The sequence below is a fragment of the Phalacrocorax aristotelis genome, chromosome 1, assembly GCF_949628215.1.
Source record: "Phalacrocorax aristotelis chromosome 1, bGulAri2.1, whole genome shotgun sequence".
NCBI lineage: Eukaryota > Metazoa > Chordata > Aves > Suliformes > Phalacrocoracidae > Phalacrocorax > Phalacrocorax aristotelis.
Genome location: NC_134276.1, coordinates 151,871,917 through 151,888,158, shown reverse-complemented (window position 1 = coordinate 151,888,158; position 16,242 = coordinate 151,871,917). Strand labels below are relative to the sequence as shown.

General features: G+C 44.0%; 1 long non-coding RNA gene across 1 annotated transcript; it reads left to right on the top strand.

Annotated features, from left to right (window-relative positions):
• Window positions 1–6,003: 6,003 nt before the first annotated feature.
• Window positions 6,004–15,950, top strand: LOC142067572 (uncharacterized). The gene is made up of 4 exons (XR_012664097.1): window positions 6,004–6,187; window positions 7,941–8,100; window positions 10,597–10,725; window positions 10,880–15,950. It is a non-coding gene; the product is annotated as an uncharacterized LOC142067572 (long non-coding RNA).
• The last annotated feature ends 292 nt before the right edge of the window (window positions 15,951–16,242 follow it).

The following is a 16,242-nucleotide window of genomic DNA, read 5'->3' as shown; positions in this document are numbered from 1 at the left end:
AAGTCAGTGGGTGCCTGTCTTTAAAAAAAATTACTTTTACTGAGGAACCTAAAATGTAGGTTTTCTTGGGCTTTCATGTCAACATGAGCTAGAACTTTAGGATGATGGTATGACAGGGGAGAAAGAGGTTGGAAAATTCAGACCCAGCAAGTAACCTGAAAAAAATTTAGTGCGCTTAAAAACTGAAAGTACCTTGTAGGTAGAGTGTGGGCAGCGAACTGAACAAATCCTTGCCGGGCAGCAGTAGAGCACTTCTTGCAGGACAGGGACTGGAGGTGCTGCCTGCAGCCTCATCAGGGGGTGACTGCCTAGCAGCCATGTTACTGTTATTGAACACCTCTCAAACGTGAATTGTTCCTCGCTTTTCTGCCTTTCCATAGAGTAACTTGTATGACTTTTGCCTACGTTTCTGTTTTCTACGTTTCTGGCGTATTTACAGTGGTGGTGGTGTGCTGGGACTTGCTTCCAGCTGTGCTATGCGGTACCATGCAGTCTTCTGTGGTTCTCCAGGGGCCCAGACCTGTGGTGAAGATGGTGCTCTGCTCCATTGCCCCTGCTGCTTTCAGCATTGAATACTTGATGTTCAGGGTCCAAGGTACAGTCAAGCAGTACAACCACTTCTCTCTACAGATGAACTGACCTGCTTGACCTAAGCTTCAAGAATGTACTCACTTTCAAGATGCCTTTATGGGCTTTCCGGAGACTTTACAGCCATATGTTCTCCAAACATATGAAAAATCAGAGCTCTCCGAAATTCTAGCTTGGATAAAACTGACTGATAAGCAAAATGCTGAAGCTTGAAGCAAGGTTAAAGTGAGTTTGAGTTTTGCTGGATTATGATGAACAAGATCTGGCCTTGTAAAATAGGAATGTAGTAGTTTTTCTAATTGATCTGTCCTCTAATTGAACACATCTTTTTCCAGACAAACTTTTAAAATTACTATTTCAAGGTTCTGCTCCTCAGATGATCCATATTTTCCATGGGGGTGTTGTCACATAGGAATTGCCCTAGTCCGAGGTGAAAGTCCACTTAAAACTTAATATTAAAGCTGAATTTAATGCTCTACACTCTTATTTGTTCCAAGACAAAAACGCGGCAATGCCCCCAAAAAATCCCAAGGAGATGACCTCAGAGTTGTCCTGATGCACAGATGTCATCCTTCCAGATCGGGAAGGAACGATCCAGTCACTAGCATACCCCATGAGATACGCGAATGCCACCGGGTGAGAATCTGAGTTGCTCTGGCTTTTGTAACTCCCACGTGAAAATATGCAAATATCTGTGATGTGATTTTTAATTAATCCATAGGTATTTCGGTGCATGTTAGAAAACTGGGCAAGTTCCTCACAGAGAGTTAGGAAAGCTAGGGGGTACCTGACACCTCTGGGCAAAGCTCTCATCATAAAGCATGTCAAAGGCCTGAAGATGGTGTAACTGAGGGGTTAACGGTGGCAATGCTAAACTATGTCACTAAAAATCTTTTGGCACTTTTATCTGTTTCCTTTTCTTCCTCCCTTATCATGCTTAGTTAGGGTAAGAGATAACTTTCTATTCACACGGCAATAGCATAGACTTCTAAACTGTTTGAAAGCTTAACTTCAGAAGTAATGAATAATATGACCAAAATAGATTTGGACCAGTATCCCATCTTTGATTTTTTTCTTTTCTCTTTTTAATGGGCATTACAATCACTTTTGCCTTTGCTCACATTTTGATAGCTATCCCTAGGAAATAAGAGCCAATTGTAAAATATGCTGGCATTGTGACTTTGTTCTTTGCTTTGTGCTGAAGCTGCCACTGGAGAATTGTAGCCCCATTAAAATCCGTTATTCGGCTTGAAGTCCTGGACTTCTGGACTGAAAGAAATCTGTCTAATTTTCATGGCCAACTGATGGCGTATGAAGGATTTGGACTAACCAAAGAGTTAATAGGTGAGAGAGCTCACCTTAATGCTGGGGTGAGAGAAACAGAGGAGCTGAACTAAATTTCTTCTACAGACAGACAGGGAGTTTTACATGGCACACTTCCATGCTCCAGGAGGGATTTCTGATAATACTTGGAGCTACTTCAGCTATCTTGGTATGTTTCATTTCCTAGAAATCCTGTTGTAATGAAATGTGTTGGATTTGAGGTCTTAGTCATGGCATGGCTGTGCCTCAGAACCACATGAATCTCTCTGGGTTGCTCTTTCCCAGGCTTGAACTTGCAGCATGACAACTTGCTGTGTGTGTCTGGAGCTGTGTGCCAAAGGCAGCGGGTCAAAGCGATGGGGCCAAGGGAAGGGAAGCTTTTCCTATTGCCCTGCTATGCTGGGGGGAGGTAGCTACCCACCCTAACTAAGGAGCTATTGGCTTGCTTAGGTAGGCTATTGCTGGGGAAACAAAGCTGTGCAAGTATGTCTTGTATTGGGAGGAGATAGCATAGACTGGAAATTTAAACTGTTCAGGTGCTCATGGATATGAGGCTCTTCAGTGTCCGGTCTTAGTTACTCTCAGTGACTTATTCCCCAGGGAATATGGATGTGCTACAGTCTTGTGGGTGCTGCATAGTGTCTTGCAAAAAGATCCAGGGGAGGGGGGCCTGCCTGTCAGAGCAGGGATTTCTTCTGATCAACGTAGTCCAGGCAGTGGGCACTTGCCACTAGTGATTTGTACTTGTTATAATGGGCACTGCTAACTATTTTTCTGTTTCAAGAATAGACAGATAGTTGCTATTCTGGTTACAAGTACAGCAAACTATCTTCTGGACGTATTTATAGTCCAATGCATGAATTCAAAGCTGAACACCATCATTAAGAGTCTCTTAGAAAGGGAAATCTTTTCTGACACTGCATTTTGCAAGGCTTAGCCTTGCAGCCCTCGAGAGAAAAAGGGGAAAGTGGAAGGCTTGCGTCCCCTCCTGGTCTATTTTGTAGACAACTTCTGTCTCTATCCGATAAAATCTCGAGGTCCAGTGGTGACAGTGACCTTCACTTCCAATGCTGAGGCAGCCATGAAATGCTTTACTCTGCTCAGGATATATTATCTGGTAAGTCTATTAAGATTTTGGGGTGGGGGTAGAGAAGTAGAGCCTAAAGTATGGCTGTTGTATTAGAACAAAAAAAGCTTCCATACTGTTTAGATGTTTTCTGAAGATGTTGAGTGATGTATTAAACAGTCTCATATCTATCTGTTCTGAAGAGCAATGGCCATCAAGGAGATCTATTAGTGGTCTTGAGTGCTAATGATTAAATGCATAAGTAGTGGTCTAACTCCTGTGGTCCCTACTGTAAACCTGTAAAAAGGAGATAACTAACTGTTGCTCTCTATATGCCTCTTTCTGTTCTGCTCTACAAAACCAGAATCCCCTGTCCCATTGGTCTGTCTGTTATTACTTCTATAATCTCTTTTCTGCTTCTTCACCTAGTATGCAATCCGCTGTTGGATGCTGCTGTTACCACTGCTCCCCCGAAACCTCACCTCTGCCACATTCCCAGAGAGCTATGCAATTAATTGGGCTCTAAGCTTAAAGACCAGAAGAAACCTCCCTTGCTTTCTTGCTTCCCAGGCCAGACTACAGATTGTGACATGGGCAACAGTTTTCTCTGTGTATAGCACTGCCCTGGCACCATTAAGCAAATTAGTATTTTGATGCCTCAGTTCAAAGAAACTTGGAGCTGGATACATGTGTCCAGTGTGACTCTTCTGTTTTCTTGAAGTAAACCATTTTACATTTCTTGTGATTTGAGCCACATCTAATCTCCTTCCCCTGTCCCTCTTTCTCCTGTCTGACCTGTGCTCTGCACTGCTGTGTGAATGAGCACATCACCCCAGGAAGTATGCTGTCAGCCCTGCTCTCCTTTCACCGCACTAATCAGCCAGTTTTGATTATGGAACTCTTGAAAACAATGCAGACAATTCCACAAAAACATGTAATTAAAACATTAGCATGCCTACAACACGGCATTCTGCGTTTTGATCAGCTTTTTGGCAACTATAAACGCAAGGTGAAAGAAATATCTATGTAAGCACTTCAGGAGTGGCTAATGAATTTTTAAGTTTGAATTTGGCCCATTAGGAAAGGTTACTCCAAGTGATCCTGTATGTAGGGTCTCAGTGTCTGGCCTCTAGATCACTTTTCAGAGTTCAGGTAGTTTCCCAAGTCTATAGCCCTTTTCCTGGTTGAACAGTTCTCTGTGCAAATGGCATGTAGAACTTGTGCTTTGAAGACGTGCAAACGTTCACTTCAACCGACAGAACTTAAAACCCAGCACGAAGATCTCTTCTTTCTCCAGTACTAATAGGCCTGCTTAAGGAAATTCATGCAGAAAAAGTTTTTTCTTTGTGATATGATTGTTTTATCTTTTTCTTTTAAGAGTGCCCAGGCTTTGATCTAATTCCAGTTGGAGCTGCTGAAATAACATCTCCCAGTTACCCTGGCATTTACCCTGACGTGCTGAACTGCAATTGGACAATTTATTCTACTTCAGAAAATAAGCTGAAGGCTGTACTTAAAGGTTTTTGTAATGGAGGATGCAAGGGATTGCATTTGGGATCACCTGAGTGTTTATGATGGACCGCATCTCTTTTCAATGTTTCTGGGTATGTTGAACTACATGTTCATTTATTACCTTCCTTTTAGGATCCCTTTTATTGAATGAAGATGGCCACGTTCCCTTCAGTCATGGGGTGTGGGAGACAGGGAGGAGGGCAACACTCATTAGTGCTCGTGTGGCAGGGCCAAGTGGCAGCAGGCTTCCTGAGAGCTGTTGAGAGCAGCTATTGTCACCCAGGGCTTCTTCAGTAGAAGTGGCCTGGACTCAGCAGCTCTCAACTTCCAGCATCATGGCTGTATCTGAGAGGGTACGTCTATCAATCCTTTTAAAACCTTTTTTCCTTAACCCTTTGTATCCTGGTACTTGTCTCACTCTGTGTCTGAAATAGCTTGAGCAGATGCTGCTCTGACTACCAAAGCTGCCTTGTGCCATACAGACATGAGGATCTTTGGGTACAGAAATGTTCACTGGGCTGGCTTCATTCCTTCCTCATTCTCCTACCATCCCTCCCCTTTCTCCTCCCATGTACATAGACATTTAGAGAACTGGTTATTGAAGCAGTCTCACTAAAGTATGGCATGCACTCACATAGAGCACGAGAACAATTTGACCATTGCACTAGGCTTTAATTCTGTAGCCTGGGTAGGGAATGGTATTGCATAGGCCACTAGAAATGTACCTCCTGAAAAACCTCAGAGAAATCCTGCCATCCACTAATACCTTTGCGTATCAAAAAGTTTGGATTAAAAAAATCTGTCCCTGGAATAAATACAGGATCTGTGTCTCAAACTATTTGGCAATGGCTACAGCTGCATTATTTTCTTCTTCCCACCCCTCACCAGCAAGCTTTTGTGGCCAGAAAATGCCTTTTAGCATGTTCTCTAGCAGCAGCTTCCTGACCTTGCATTTCAAAACTGATGAATCTGTGGGATACAGAGGCTTCAAGATCCTGCTTTTGAAGAGTTGTATCAGCAGCCAACAAAAAAAAATGAGCTGGAAGGCAGCAGCCAATGTAAGTAAGGCTCTGGGTCTTTCCCTGCCTCTGCCACAAAACAACCCTGTTGTTAAAACAGTATTGAAGATTACAGGCAGGGACATTCGTAATGTTTATTTGCTGAATGTGCTTCCCCTAAAGCTATTGTCTGAGATCACTTCAAGATATTCTTCCCATGCTCTGATGTATCCAAAACTGCAGCAAGTTAATTCAGTGCTCACCCCAGGCACTTCGCACTAGGTGGTAGTGCTCGTATCTCTGCAGTTCTTGCTGTCACCGAGCCAAAATGCAGAAAACGTCCCTAAGGAATGACTGTTTATTTGAACCAATTCTTGGGTTGGTTTGTTTTTCTTTAAAACAGATGCTTATTGGGAGGAATGATTGGCCTCAGCATGTAACTGACCTTTGATTAATTAATAACCGCTGTCTGGAACCTGACACTATAAACAGGAAGCAGAATGCCAAACAGTTTAATCCATCTGTGCTAACTTTTGCTCGAGAGTTTGGCTGCTCTTACTAGAGGGTTGTGCCTTTTCCTGGGACACACAGAGGGGATAGATGGAGCCTAGTATAAAAAGGCTAGTTCCCATGACGTGATCCAGAGTGCCACCAAAAGAGGGAACACAGGAGACGTGTTGTACCTCAGTCCTTAATCTCGGTAGGTTTCTCCAAACCAGCTCTACCAGTGACAAGCTTATTAATGGACTTATTTTCTGCTAAATCTTTTTTTTTTTCCCCCTAGACTCATCCTCTGTATTACCAGTTTCTGAGGAAAGTAAATACTTCTAGTTTTGTTTCTAGAACATGCTAACACCTCTTGTGATCAATGAAAGCTTCTGGTAGTGGGATACAGGTTATTTATGCACTGTTTAATTTGCTGTTACTGGAGATCATTTGGAACATTTTAGTGAACTAATTTTAGAAAATGGAGGCTTACTATAATGGAAACACTTCATAAATATCAATTTTCACTAAAAAGAATGGATCAGGAATTGCTTCTCACCTGCAGAATGTGACTTTGTAAAAAATCTGTGGAGAGCTGCTTACCCAGGACATGTTGCCAGCCTGTACACATCTGGGACATCAAGGTTGAAGCCCTTCCCAACTGGTATTAATTGAGGTCTTCATTTTTTTTCGTATACCATGTATGAACAACTCTGTTCTTTTGAAAGGAAAATTAGAGCAAAGTGTTCCCAACTGTCTCCAACACAGATGCTTCAATCCCACCAGTGGAACCTTTGGTGGACATGGATGTCCAGAATGAGTTTGGTGTTGGAGCATGTTGTTTCACCCAGCTGTGATCAATTTTCTTTAAAAAAAACCAACAAATCCCCAAAATAACACCAACCAAAAAAACCCCACCAAAACCAAAATATCTTCACTAACAGTGAGGAAATAATTCCAGAGAAATGCGGATTTCTAGTGGTGGATCCATTCTTTGTGCTGGAGCCTGCAACAAGTACAGAATCGCTGGCAGACCCATGTGGGAAGCCCAGGATGGATGGAAGTGGCCTATCAAACCTGGCGTCCTGGCCTTGGCTGGCCAGCCTGCAGTATGAGGGTCAATGTTTCCGTGGAGGCTTTCTAATTGATGAAAATGCATCCTGACAGCTGCACACTGCAACTTCAGGTGGGCAATGTCCTCTCATTCCAGAGCATTGAGGGCTTCTTGGCCTCCAGACAGGACAATTTCTAAGCCATCTTGTCAGTCCTGGCAACTACAGATGGGCTTACTCTTTCCTGCATGTCTACATACATCCAGAGCTGCCCTCCAGCAGCCTAAACCTTCCTGTGTAGCTTTCTGTGCTGCTAGCAATGGTGGCAGTAGAGGTGGATATGGGCTTTGATGTATACCTGGTAATTTCTGTATGCATGCAGTCCTGGGAGAGCTTGTCCTCCGCCCCCAAAACTGCCGATGCCTGTATTATGTCTCTCGCCCCCCATTATGTACTTACTGGCCTCAATTAGACTGAGGTACGGCATGCTTCTGTTGAACCTTCATCTCTGTTGTATATAGACACCCATGATGGTGGCATAGGTCTCAGATGTTTCGTTGAACTAGTTATAGAGCCCAGATCTGTAACTTCAATGTAAGCTACATCCATACTGGGGTCTGGTTCCTGAGAAGCGAGTGGCTGACCTGCCTCTGGACTTTCTGTGTTAACTAACTGTAGCAGCAGCAACCCTTTGGAGGTACAAGTCAAAGTCCTCTGTCAGCACAGCACAAAAAGCACTGATAACCTCAACTGGGATTCCCTAAAGTGTCCCTGTGTTGTAAGGTTTTAAGTCTTGAAGCATAAGTGTTGCTTGGCAGCAAATGTTACAAGTGAACTTTGGACTCTTCCTGTTGTCTGAACCATGGGATTTTTTTAGACTGAAAAATGTATTTGTTTTCCTTCTTCCTTGCCCAGTGCTCAGACAGAACAGTTCTGGGGAAGAACTACTTGTTGCCATATGTGAAGGATGACAGCCCCACGCTTGTGAAAGCTGTGCACTCACACTGTGGCTTTGGTGGGTTTCCTTTCAGAAATGACCTGGCACTCCTGGAGCTGCAGAAACCCATTGACCCAGGTACTGTTTGGAGCCCATTATATTCAGCTGTGCTGGGGTTAATGATTATGGTAAGACATGGGGCACGGTGTTTAGTATGTGTGTGGGGAGGCGGGTGGGAGGGCATTTGTGTCTCTTACACACTAAGGGATGCAAAGAGTAAAATGAACAGTGAGCCTTTGGGGAGGCTTGCTTCCTATTTGGTTAAAATACAGCAAGAGGGCTACGAATGTTTATGCTGTTGTCAACAGGCTTTGAATCAGGCTCCTCCAAGCAGACTTGCCTGTGACTTTAAGGTATTAAGTGTAGGTTAGACATGATCTATAGAATAGCAAAGATCACCTATTTTACCTGTCTTCCCAACCTGTCACAGATGTACTGTGACGATTAAAGTTAATGAGCCAAAAATAAGCATGCATATCCCAAGGGAGCTGTTCTTTTTTTTTTTTTCTCCATAAAGATTGGTATGCACAGCACTAATATGATATGCACCTCTGTGCTGGTTTCAAAGTAATGTCTGAGACAGCAGCAGCTGAAATTTAAAGAAAAAGCTTTTAAGTTGCCTGTACCCTTTGTCTAAACCACAGAATATTCTTAGAGGAGTATTTTGCTGCAGTATACAATTTAGATTTTATGCAATAAAGTGCAAAGCTTGGATAACGGTAAGCAAAGTTGCTCCTTCCAGTTTATTATGTGCAACTTGGGGTAGGACTTGCTGGAATGAAAGGGGAAGAACTGAAGACAAATGTTACGCCATGGGAAAATGTGATCTAAATAGAGCCGGTGCATAAGAACAGAGCGTGTGAATAAGGAGGCTATATAAGCACATGGATCTCACCATGTCCTGTTAATAGTATCCACAAAGAACATGCCACAGTCTTTCCAAGAACTGCCTAACTACATGCACTGAGGATGGGAGGCTTCTGCACTCAAGGAATGAGGTCCTGGGGCAAACTGGCCTGAGGAAAGTGCCTTCCCTCAACCCTCTGGATCCATGCCTCTTCAGAGGGTCTCCTCTCATCTTCTTAGAAATAGCCTTCAAAAGATGTTCAGTGTGACTGTGCCATGGCCCCAGACAGTGGTATGAGGAGAGAGCCAGATATGACTCATTAAAACAGCACTCTCAGGCATCCAGTGAGTACAGCAAGAGAACATACACATTATTAAAGCGCTGTCTCATCTGTTTTTTAGTCTGGTTATGGGATATTTGGGAGGAGGGGGAAATGAAGCAGTGAGTTGAGAGGCAAGAAAAGCAGGGGGCTGACAGAAGTAAGAGCAGGGAAGCTGTACCTGATGTCGATGGGAATTTGCTTTCCAACACAGGCGGTTCTGTGGCAACAACTTCCCCACCAGGCAGCAGAGAGGAAGCAAGGACTGCCGCAAGATGCCTAACAGCGGGATGGGGAGGTGTGAGCTGGCAGTCAGTACAGGTTACTCTGACATGAAAGAGCACCTATGACCTATCAAGCGCAGTGACAGCTCAGATTGAGGGCAGCATGAAGAGACCTCCTCCTTTCCCCCCAAAGTTGCCTGCAGCGTGTGAAATGCTTTCTAGGTAGCAGCCAGACTGCCTCTTCTGGTGGAAAGCTGCCACATCTGGAAAGGCAAAGCCAAGGTGGAGGCTAAGTGAAGTGGAACAAACTCAAGGGAGATGAGATCACTCTCATGGTGTTTCAATGCCTGGGACCTCTGGCCTGTGTCACTCCCACTGCCCAGTAGCATGGTCAGATACTTCTTGGTGCCTGGCTCCTTGGGACAGCTTAGTGGCTGAGGAGGAGTAACTTCTCCCCCTCATCTTCAAATCAAAGAGGGCTGTACCACCTCCTCATTCAAAATAGCCATGGACCTCTCTGCCAGGAGACGTGGGGTACATGTGCCTCAGTGCAGCTGGTGCAGAGCTTGTCTGTGTCCCATCTGACCGGCCCTTAGCCAAAGTCTAGCACAGATAGCAACAAGGAAGCATACTACTAGCTGGCTGGAGGTTAATGTGGGAAAGCTGGTGTGGTGATGACTGATTTGGAGATGCTGCCAGAAGGTTTGTGAGTGCTTATCTGTGCCCTGAAAGAGGCTTTTGTCCCCTGGTGGTGTGCTGGCTTTGCTCTCTCTTAGGGGCTTGCCCCAACCCTTCTGGTCTTTTGGTGACTCCTCTGAGAGACAAGGGAGGGGTATGAGGATTATAGGACTTAATATATCATGCACACTTCCCACTGGTGACTGCCACCCTATTACTGCTCCTGGCCGATGGGCTTGGTTCCCCCTCCCAGCTTCAGAGCGCCCCACTCTAAGCTCCACTGACTGCAAAAGCCAAGGTGGCTTCATACAACTGTCTGGAGAGATACTCCTTCTCCTGAAGCATATGAAATACTGTTTTGTGTAATATTGGATAACATACATGCAAAGAAAAGTAATGCCCAGGCTGGGGTCTGCCCCCCAAAGTGTGTTGAGTGGCTACCAGGAGCACTTACAGGGTTGTGACTCCTACCTCTGCAGCCTCCCTGACTCTGTTGCATTTCACAGAGGAAGAACTGGCTGGCAGGCTCTAACAAGCATCTCTCCTCCTCTCCCACAAGGACTGTGCGAACTACTGGGGACAAAATTGAAGACACCAACATCTGCGGGAGAGCCGCAGGGGCAGCTTTTTGCATGGTATGTAGCCAATGGGGTGGGAATGCTGCGCTGCACATAGCCAGGACTCAAAGCTGTGCCTTCCCCTGGCTTCCTGGATGTGAATACTTTTGACACTGCTGACACTGCTGACTCATCGCTTTCTCCTTCTCTCCCTCTTTTCCTTCTTTCACAGAGACTCTAGGTGGCCGTTGATCTGTGTGATTGACAGGCATTAAAAGCTGGTTGGTATTGCAAGCTGGGGAAGTGACAAGTGCCATCCAGAGTCACCAAGATTCTACACCAGGGTTCTGCCTACAGATGCTGGATTTCATCAGTCACAAACCAAAAGTTAGATTAACATGAATGGGAGCTTTTTCAGGTTTTTGTGTATTTTTCCTCAACAAAGAGCTTGTGCTGTGTACTGGGTAAATGTTCGTCATTCAGGTCACCTTCCTGCAAACCTATCCTCTTTGGAAGCTCAGACTTGAGCACTTAGTTTCAGAAATCCCCTTCCTACTGCAGCAAAGCTTGTGGTGCTAGAGCGCTGATATAAATTCAGTTCCTGAAAGGTGCCTAGAAAACACTATCCTTCTGTGTTTAGGTGCATGTTGAGTGTCAAGTCCTTTACACAGCTGGTACTCATCTGTCAAAACAAAATCAGTACACCCTGTTCATCTTACATAACCTGATTTACCAGAGGGAAGTAGCTGCTGCAGCAGCATGGATAGCTATGATGGACTGCTCTAGCTGCAGTGTTACTTTGCTGAAAAGGAAGTGATCTGGAATTTGGTGTGATGGCTCATCCATTTTAACTATCATTCAGGTTTCACAAAGGTTTATCTATGCCAAGCTCTTAGCTTTGTCTCTCATATTAGGCCATACTGAAATGATTTCAGTTGCCAGAAGTTTGGGGTTTGGTTTTTTTTGATTGTTTGTTTGTTTGAAAGGGAAGGGTTTAAATATAATTCCTTGGGGGAGGGAAAAGTGGTGTCTGACTTATCTAAAGCTTCTTATGAGCCAGTAGTTAAAAACTAGACTTGGAAGTGAAGTATATTTGTGAAGAAGGAATCATAGAACACCAGGTTGGAAAGGACCTCAAGGATCATCTGGTCCAACTTTTCTTGGCAAAAGTACACTCCAGACAAGATGGTCCAGCACCTTGTCCAGCCGAATCTTAAAAATGTCCAGTGTTGGGGAATCCATTGTTTCTCTGGGGAGATTATTCCAATGGCTGATTTTTCTCATTGTGAAAAATTTTCCTCTTGTGTGCAATCAGAATCTCCCCAGGAGTAACTTGTACCTGTTGCCCCTTGTCTTCTCCATGTGACTCCTTGTAAAAAGGGAGTCTACATCTTCTTTGTAGCCACCCTTTAAATAGTGGAACGTGATGATAAGGTGTCACCTAAGCCTTCTTTTCTCAAGGCTGAACAAACCCAGTTCTTTTAGCCTTTCCTCATATGGCAGGCTTCCCAGTCCTTTGATCATCTTTGTTGCCCTTCTCTGGGCCCCCTCCAGCCTCTCTGGCCTCTGCCTCCATCCATCTTCTCTGGTTTTAGCACTATTGTGCACTACATATGGATCTCTTCTTTAAACAGAGGATAGCAGGCTGTTTTCCGCCTCTGTGCTGTATATAGCAGTCCACTTAAACACGGAAATAAACACAGGAATGTTTGTGTGATGAGACACCTTCATGGCTGTTGTCTAGCTAAGTGAACCTGGCAACCAAAATGGCTGAAGAACTACAGCCTACCCTTACACCAGGTCATTCAGGTACAATAGTTTAATAAATGAAAGGTTACACACATGATCTTTCGACTTACCAAATACTAGTCTCTCTGTTTCTTAAAAGAAACCCTTCTTTCTCCTATGCCCATCCCATGCTGCTTTTGGAAAGTAATTCTCATATTCTAGCACAATTCAGAAAACATCAGTCAATCTTTACAAAAATAATAGTTCCCCTGAACTAGTGGAGCTGTAAATTGCAGTATTTTGTCAGGCTGCTGTTGCTGATGATTGACTTGTGTTATAACTAACTTTAAAAAACTGCTCTGCCATCGTGACAGCAAATGTGTTGTGAGTTTTGGCTCAGAGATGTGATTTCCCCAGTGTGTCTTCGGCTGTGCAAATAAAGCAGCTTAGGGTTTGTAATTCAGTGCTATATCACAGACCAGGGCAGCTTCCTATCATGAAAATGTGCGTGGCGTTAGGTGAGTAACTCACTGAAACCTGCAAAGACATGGGGGTAGGACAGGTCACCATGCTTGCTCTTGGTGGCAGGGAGTCAGGGACAAGGAAACCTGTTCCCAGGACTCCTGACATGCCAGTAACCACTTCTTATGTCTGGAAAGAGGACCTGCTGCCCAATGAAGTGACAGTCTCATCCCAAGCGTGGTTCCTGCTCATGCCTCAGGAGATTGGCAGAGCTGCAGGATGAAACCAGCTCTGGGGTGTGCTTATGGTGACAACAGAAACCCCTGGCCTGCCACAGGGAATTTTATACCTTAAATTCCACGGGGAGAAGAGTGTTGGAGAGTTTCTGGTAAAGCTGAAGAGAAGCAATTAATATTCATCTGAATGTTTTTTAATTTATTGACCTAGAAACAGGCAGTCAGGTCCCAAGAGGCATAACTACTGACCTGGTAAGGAAAGAGTCACCACATAAAATAATTTGGGCTTCAAGTGCAGAGCTAGAATTTAAATGAATATGTAGAGTGTATGCTGTTTATTTCATCCCTCAAGATCTGCTGCGCTGCACAGTCTCCTTTGGACCATTTGTTTGGTGCAGAGACATTTGGTAAGAGAAGAGAGAGCCCCAGTCCAGGGTGAGGTGCAGCACTTTGTACAGAGAAGTTTTCCCTCTGTACCTTTTTATGAGCAAGTCTGGCTCTTATATTATAAATGTACTCACTGGGGGAAAGGGAACAGCAGAACCAAGAATTACTTGCACCTTTTGGAGGAAGAGGCACTGAGGTACTGAAGGAGGCATAGATGGTGGGGGAAAGTAGAGTTGCATAATTAGAGCATGACAAGTTATTCCCAAAAGCGTGAACCCTAATGAGCTCTTGCCTCTAGTTCCAGACTTGCTTGAAAGAAAAGCAGATCATAGATTAATCTACATAGCATTGCTTTTTGGGGGAATAGCTCTGCTCTCCAGGACAGCAGCTTTACCCCACTGCAAAGCTCATCGCTGATTCCACCCTTCAGTAATACCTCATGTATAAATCCCACAGCACTGATGTTTTTCTGCTTAAAGAGGACAAGTGTATACCACACCAGTTATAAATCTTCTATACAATTTGACTATATTGTCAACATAGGAATTCAAAGTCAGTAGGAAGTTCTCCTGACCACCAACTCCCCCATCAGCCCAAGCTGCGGTTCAAGCTAACCTGGCTTTCTTGTTTCATGGGCTCTGGGATTTGTGTACTAAGGTCTGGAGGGAGAAGGAGGACTCCTGCCTGGCACTAGCTGGATGTGCTTGAATGCTGTGTGTGAGTTTTTTATGGCACAAGAAATGGGACTATGAAAACCCAAATAGGCTTCTCATTAAAATTTCTCAAGTAGCCGGGAACACAGCACATCCTGATGCTTCTAGAAATGTCCTTCCATTAGCAGTTACTGCATGAAGCTGATTGTCCCATCAAAGAGGCATGTTCTGCTTAATTGCAATGGAGATGTGATCCTGGTTCACTGTTGTCACGTCATGGCTTTTTTTTTTCTCTTTGCTTGAAAGTAGTTTAGGAAGAAACCACAAGCTGCTGATTGTACAAGAAATTTTTTCTTTTTTTAAATTTAGCAAGTGCTGGTTTAAGATGAGTGGTGAGATGTTTTGTTTGCTTTTTTAAGAAAAAAAATACAAACAAAAAAATTTTGATTACTCTTTTCCCAGAAAAGCTCATGCTTAATGTTGGGGCTCAGATTTCTTCCTTTCAGTGTTCTAAGTAGCCTGTCATATTTGTTTATGGGCTGAAAGGCCTCCAGGAAGAATCTGTAACATTTGACATAACTAAAACTTATAAACTAAAGAGCAGATCAGTATATCCTCAAAGCAAAATAGCCTGAACTGGCTGGAAGCTGCGTTTTAGCATCTCTTTCCTTGCAATAGTGAGTTCTTTGTGTGTGTGTTTTCTTTCAATACAGAATGAATGCACCCACACACAAATAAGGATCAGTTGCTATTTTTCTTCTCAAGATATATACAGGATATTTTTCTGCTTGCTGTATACTCTGCTCTCCCTTTGTTCCGTGGCACCTTTTAAGTAATTGCTGCTTTTCTGATTAAAGTACATGAGTACAAGCTGAAAGTTTGGCACAAGACAGCCAATGCTTTTTAATTGTCTTTAGCTCAACTCTAGCGGTGGCACTTCTCTTTGAATGCAATTGACTTGCAAGAAAGGCTGGGAGAGAAACGAAGCACTTTTTATTTATGCTTTTTCTCTGGCAAAATTGCTCTGTGAATTTTTATCACCTAATGGTTTCTCTGACACCTTTTAAAACTGTTTAGCTCTTCACCAGGAGACTATTTTATGTGAGACTTGAGCCAGTAAACCGTATCTGTGATCTGGGAAGTGCTATCCTTCCTTTGCAGAGCAATTCATTTTGAAATTAGCTGGGCCTGCCTTCTCAAGAAGAACTCACAGTTGCTTGGCTGCTAGTTCTGAATGGATCTATTAAATGTGATATTTCTGTAAAAAAAAAAAAAAAGCAAAGATCTATTGCTGGCTAACAGGTCCTGAAATTCATGCATATCAAGGGTAGCATAAATAGCTTCAGTGTGTGATTTTTTGAGAGACTAGTGGTCTCTGCCTTAGTAAATACGAACTTCTATCCAGTCTATTGAAAAAGGTGGTTATATAAGGTGGAAATCCGCTGGGGCTTCAGCAGAGCTGGGAGGAACTGGTGTCTCTTCTGTTCAACTGGCAGCACTTAGTGATATGGTGGTTAACTGGCTTCTCCTGTACTAAGCTCTGTCCAGCCTTGTTGTCCTTCTCCCATGTGGTTCCAAAGCATGGTCTGAAGCCCCAGGTCCTTTCTCTCCCTTGTCTGAGACACCTCATAGAAATGCTATTACCCTATATCACCCCCACTGATGTACCAGGGAGGCGTGGTCTATGGCAGTTTAGATGGGACATTGCTGCTGCCTCTGACCAGTAAGGCGCAGCTGTGCTAGATTTAAGCACTTTCAATTTCCTTCTGGAAATTAGCGTGTTGTGGGTAGGTGTCTGCTCGCTATGGCAAATAGTAATGGCAGGCTCCTAGCAAGTGATGTGCTGCTTTCCACTGGTTTCAGCTAAATTTTTCCAGCATGAACCCTAAACTATATTTAACTTGCATTTGTATATGAGATTTAGTACTTAGAGGGGGACAGGAGACCTCGGACACCACGAGGTACAATGAATAATCCGAAAGAAGAGGTGCGAGGAATGTGTGCCATAGGCAGAGAATGGGGGCTCGTCAGCAGGGGCACACCATGCCCTAAAATTATGACAGTCTCCATGTTTGGACTTGCAAGCAAGAGAACAGGTTGCAGAAGGGGAGGGCACAGAAGTTTTATTT